Below are 6,000 nucleotides of genomic sequence, written 5' to 3' on the forward strand. Positions count from 1 at the left end.
TTCCCAACGTTCCCTGCCTGGATTGTAGAGATGTGTCGGTGGGGTTTGTAGTCGTTTGTAAAGATCGGATATTAGTTTGGCGTCAGAGGTGCGGGTAAGAAGCCACCTTTCATATGGCTGGAACCGCCTGTCTGCTGTCTCCCTCACTTGTGGCTGGAGTGCCCAGTGTCGGACTTGCATGTAGCGCATCCTTTCTGTCTCAGTAAAGCTATATTCTTGTTTAAAAAGTGGGAAGGGAAGTACGCCATCTGGGCCATAGATGTGGTATAGAAAACGGCACCCCGCTGGTCGCCAATGTGTGAAAGTCCCTTTTTCTGTGCCCGGGGTGAAGTCTGGATTATCTACTAATGGTGTAAGTGGAGAGGGGAAGGTGGTAAGTTCGTGGACGGCATTGGTGGCGTCCCATACCTCCAAGGGGACCTGTGTGACAAACGAGGCGTAAAGGTTCGCGGGCCGGTGGATCTTTCGGAGAAAGGGGATTTTCCTGCAACGGGTGCCCTGCCACCGCCTGGTCCTAAAAGAGCCAGTGCTTCTCCGACTCCCATTTACTCCATTCCACCAAACAGCGCAATTGCGCCACCTGATAGTATTTGCGCAAATCAGGTATCCCCGAGCCCCCTGACTCCGGGGCGAGCATGGCCAATGCCCTTTTCAGTCTGGGTTTCCGGCCTTGCCAAATAAATTGGGCGAGGTCAGCCTGTGTTTGCCGAATCCATCCCGCAGGCGGCTGAAGTGGCAATGCCTTGAAGAGATAGAGAATTTGGGGTAAGACTGTCATTTTGACCGCTGCGATCCTGCCCAGCCAGGAGAGGGAGCAATGCTTCCACCGACCCATTTCCTCTCGTATCCTCCTTCGGAGTGCTGTATAGTTAGCCGCCGTCATGGCTGTAAGCGTGGGGGCCAGTTGAATCCCCAAGTATTGTACAGTGTCGGACGTCCACTGAATGGGGAAGAGATTCTGTAGATAGGCTTTCGCGGAGGGGGACAAGGACAAGTCTAAAGCGATTGATTTATCCACGTTCATTTTGAACCCGGCTACCCAGGCAAATGTGTCTAACTCTGCCATAACGGCTGGTAGGGCCGTACGTGGATTGTCTAAGGAGATCAGAATATCATCAGCATAGAGACTGATGGTGTGCGTGAAGCCGCCGAACGCTATCCCTGTCACTTCTCGGTTTTGCCGTATTCTCTGAGCGCGTGGCTCCATGTACAGGGCAAACAAGATGGGTGATAATGGACACCCTTGTCTCGTGCCTCTCTCGATAGTAAAACTCTCCGAGCTATAGCCATTCACCCAAACAACTGCTGTGGGGAATTTGTAACAATTAAAAATGAGAGTGCGGAATTTCTCCCCAAACCCTACCTTCGCCATGACCTGTTCCAGGTAAGGCCAGTGAACCCGGTCGAATGCTTTTTCAGTGTCTACTGCTAGCATCATTCTCCCCCCCGGTATTCTAGAGGCTTTTTCTATGAGATGGACGACCCATTTAGTATTATCCACCGTCTGACGTTCAGGAATGAAGCCCACTTGATCCGGGTCTATGAGGCCCGGTAAATGGGGGGGCGAGTCTGGCTGCAAGGATCCCTGTATATAATTTGAGGTCCACGTTTAACAACGATATCGGCCTGTAGGAGCCACATTTAGTCCTATCTTTCCCTGGCTTGGGGGTGACTGTAAGCGATGCACGCAGGAGGTTAGGCGGTATGGCACCGGGCTCAGTAAAGGTGTTGAAGAGGCGGGTGAGGATCAGTGCAAGCGTGGTGTAGAATGTTTTGTAAAAGATGGCTGTAAAGACATCCGGACCCAGGGCTTTCCCTAGCTTGAGTTTAGCAATAGAGGTAACCACCTCTTCAATGCGGTTGTCTCTTTCAAGATAGTCCGTTTGGGATGACGCTAGGGAGGGGAGTGTGGCTGAATCTAGGAACTCGGTTGCAGCCGATTCGATCAACGGACTGCCCATATAGAGGGTGGCATAAAAGTTGCGGAAAGTATCTGCAATCTGGGCGTCCTCCGTAACCGTGGACCCATCGGGGCGGGAGATCTCCTTGACTTTCTGCTGTTGGAGTGCCACTCGGAGCCTATTTGCCAGTAGGCGGCCACATCTATCCCCTCCGGTGTAATAGGCATGTCTCAGTCTCAGCCTCAGCCCCGCGAACTCTGCTCGGTCCATATCTAGAGCCGCCAAGAGTTGTCGTGCGACATAACAACACATTTAGAAAAAAACAATAAAGATGGAAACCAATGCTTAATTTGAGAAGGTGGTTTTCCGTGCTCAGTTGTCAACACCAGCAATTATGATAGTCTGCCACGTGGTGGTGCTGTTTCTCCAAATTACAGATGAACACAAGAACAGTTGTTTATCAATACAATATACATTTAAAATGACTAATATCTGTTGCCAAAGCCGTTCTTATAGCATTGGGGCCTGGATTATTCTGAATTGTCACACTTGTAGGGTGTGATGGTTAGTAGTTGCATTGGTATTGTCATTAGTGGAGCTGACAGGGGCAATGGGTGGTACAAGCTGCATTCCGGGAGCGGTCAGCGCTCTAGCTCTCAACAGGGGGCTATTTAGCCATCGCCTTACAGGAAGCGCGCAGCGATTGCGCGCAGCCTCATCACAGCCGAAGACCAGCCAAAGAGCTGCCCGTCTGCGCCCGTCCGCGACAGGACGCGTCGACGTGGCGGCGGTTTTAGCACCATGCCGCCTATTCGCGCCGCAAAACGCATCAGGTATGAGGCTTCTTCCATACTACAACTTAGGCAGCCCACTTCCCCTTGTTACATGGATGATAAGAGGCCCTGTTTTGAAGGACCCTTTTCATGCCGTAAATGCCATTACTCCTCTATGAAACTTATTGACTCACACAAACCGAGTATGTCACCTGATGACTTGCATTGTATCCTCATTAATGTGCGATCTATGCCTAAACACCAAATAGAGATCTGGGATTTGATACACTCCCTGACTCCAGACATCTGTTTTATTACCGAAAGCTGGTTAAAGCCCCACACGATATCCGCCATTTCCCTGGGAGTGCCAACAGGATACAAACTCCACCATTCAGACCGCCCTGAAAAAACAGGTGGCGGTATCGCTATTATCTATAAAGACCACCTCAAATTGGATATTTTAGATAAACAATGCTGCAAAGATTTGGAAATAATGGTCTATAGAATTACTTTCCCTAACAGAAAGACCAGCAAGGGAGCCCTTATATACAGACCTCCACTCACATGCCCTAGATTTTCTATATCTCTTTTAGAGATATTAGGCCCACACATACGAGCCAATGAGGACTTCCTTCTCCTTGGAGATTTTAACATACATACCGACCAACCTGAATCCACGGAGGCCAAAAGTTTGTCTGTTGATTTGACAACCATTGGCCTTACACAAAGGAACCAGGGTCCCACACATGAAGGTGGACACTGTATCGACCTGATATATACCAACTTTGACAACATATCTTGTTACGAACCTACCCAATTAGATTGGTCCGATCACTTTTTATTACAATTCACTATTTTTAAAATCAATAAAGGCTTCTATAAGAAACCCTCACCCCCCACTATGCGCAGACAGTGGTATAAACTTACACTGGAGGCATTACAAAAGGTTTGGGAAAAACCTGATATTAAAGACACTGGGGAAGTAGAACATAGTTTAACTATGTTTCAGCAATCTCTTACGGTAGCCATTGACCAAATTGCTCCTCTGAAAACTTTTAAACAATCCCCTATGGCCAAACAGGAAAAATGGTACACCGAGGCTCTCAGAAAAGAGAAGCAAGAATGTAGGAGGATAGAGAAGAGATGGAGAAAATCACACTCAGAGGATAACAAGAAGGCACACCGTGCAGCCCAAATAAACTACTACAAACATATTAAAGCTGCCCGCAAAAACAACATTGCCCAACAGCTCACGGAAGCCGACAATTCCGCTAAGGAACTTTATAGGATCCTTGAAACATTTGTTAAGCCAACGGCTTGCGTGAGTCCAGATGACTTCTCACAAAGTCTCTGCGAAGAAGTTTCTTCATACTTTGAAAATAAAATAGAATCCATCTATGACAAAATCTTAGTATTTCAAATAGGCAATGACACTCTGACTGTTCTCCCCCCTATTGAAAACACTAACCTCACGCTGACCACATTTCCTCCTATCAATAATGAAGAGCTATCCACACTTATGACCCATGTAAAATCCGGGTCTCCGGATGACCTCATCCCTGTTAAAACCCTAACCTCCCTCAGTACCTTGTTGGGACCACACATCCAAGGTGTAATTAATCAGTCTCTGAAGAAGGGATATGTTCCAATTGAATGGAAAAGAGCGGTGGTGAACCCTATCCGTAAGAACGCGGCTCTCCCCTGGACGGAGCTCTCCAACCTCCGGCCCATCTCCCTCCTACCGTATCTCAGCAAGCTGGCCGAGAAACATGTCAATGCACACCTGTCTCATTACATCGAGGCAGCGGGCGGCCTAGACCACTTACAATCTGGTTTTAGGCCTAACCATAGCACCGAATCAGTCCTCTTGTCAGTGACAGATAACATCAGAATGTCACTTGACAGGGGGAGCTCAGTAATTCTGGTGCTATTGGATTTGTCCGCTGCCTTCGACACGGTGTCGCATAAAATCCTTCTCGACCGCTTGAAGGGAGTGGGAGTAAAAGGGACCGCCCTTGCGTGGATTGAAAGCTTTCTTGCAGATAGACAACAGGGTGTCAAACTAGGCTCCCATAAATCTATCTGTAGGAAGCTCACTAAGGGTGTGCCACAGGGCTCATGCTTGAGCCCCACGTTATTCAACGTATATGTGGCCCCCTTAGCGGAGATTATAAGATCTTATGGGTTCTCCCCAATCTCCTACGCTGACGACACCCAGCTGTTGTTTCCCTTCCAAACTATCACACCTGCAGTCATGCAATCCTTTCAAAATGGCATGAGAGCTGTGGCAGGCTGGATGGCCCAGAACTTCCTCCAGTGCAACGTGACTAAAACCGAAGTCATGTTGTTTGGAGGGGCCACCCTGCTCTGGTCTCCGGATTGGTGGCCACTTGAGCTAGGGCCTGTTCCTGCACCCAAACAGACCATTAAAAACCTGGGAGTACGCCTGGACCAAACACTGATTCTAAAAGACCATGTCAGTCAAGTCACGGGAACGTGCTTTCGAATAATTGGTCTTCTACGGCGCATTTTCCCCTTCCTGCCAGACATCCACAGGAAAACACTGGTACAGGCACTGGTACTCGGGCGGGTAGACTATTGCAATGGTCTACTCATCTCCGCCAACCAAGAACAACTTTGCAGACTGCAGGTGGTGCAGAACACCGCAGCAAGACTCATCTTGAATGCCCCCCCTCGTACCCCGTCACGCCCTCTCCTTTCCCACCTTCACTGGCTCCCAGTACAACAACGGGTCAATTTCAAACTCTGCTGCATAATGCATAAATGCATTTATGGGTCCGGTCCCAAATACCTAAAAGACATTTTTGTTCCCTACTCTCCTGGACGTGCTCTGTGCTCCAGCAACACCATGCTGATGCATGTACCCAAAGTCACCAGAGCGAGACAGGGCGGCCGTGCACCCTCTCTCAAAGGCCCCTTGCTATGGAACTCCCTCCCACCACAACTGAGACTCATCCCTAATCTGCTTTCCTTCAGGAAAAAACTAAAAACATACCTATTCACCCAAGACTAATTCTCCTCTGCTCCCTACACTGTCACTCCCCTCAATAAGTTCCTTCGACTCATACAGAAGCTACGCGTGGAGATACCCCTTCGGGGCTGATTCAGGCGCGCTATAAGAATTATAAATAAATAAATAAATAAATTGCCATCCTGACAAGAGCTCTGGCACTTATTTTATTTTTACAAATTAAGCACTGATCTAAAATTAGGACTTACACTTTGCATGCAGCTCTTTGATGCCGGTAAACAGATCAATGTGTTATATTAGAAGGCTTGCAACTTATAAACAGGAAGTAACAAAA

This window comes from Lissotriton vulgaris, chromosome 1_1 (assembly GCF_964263255.1).
Source record: "Lissotriton vulgaris chromosome 1_1, aLisVul1.2, whole genome shotgun sequence".
Taxonomy (NCBI): domain Eukaryota; kingdom Metazoa; phylum Chordata; class Amphibia; order Caudata; family Salamandridae; genus Lissotriton; species Lissotriton vulgaris.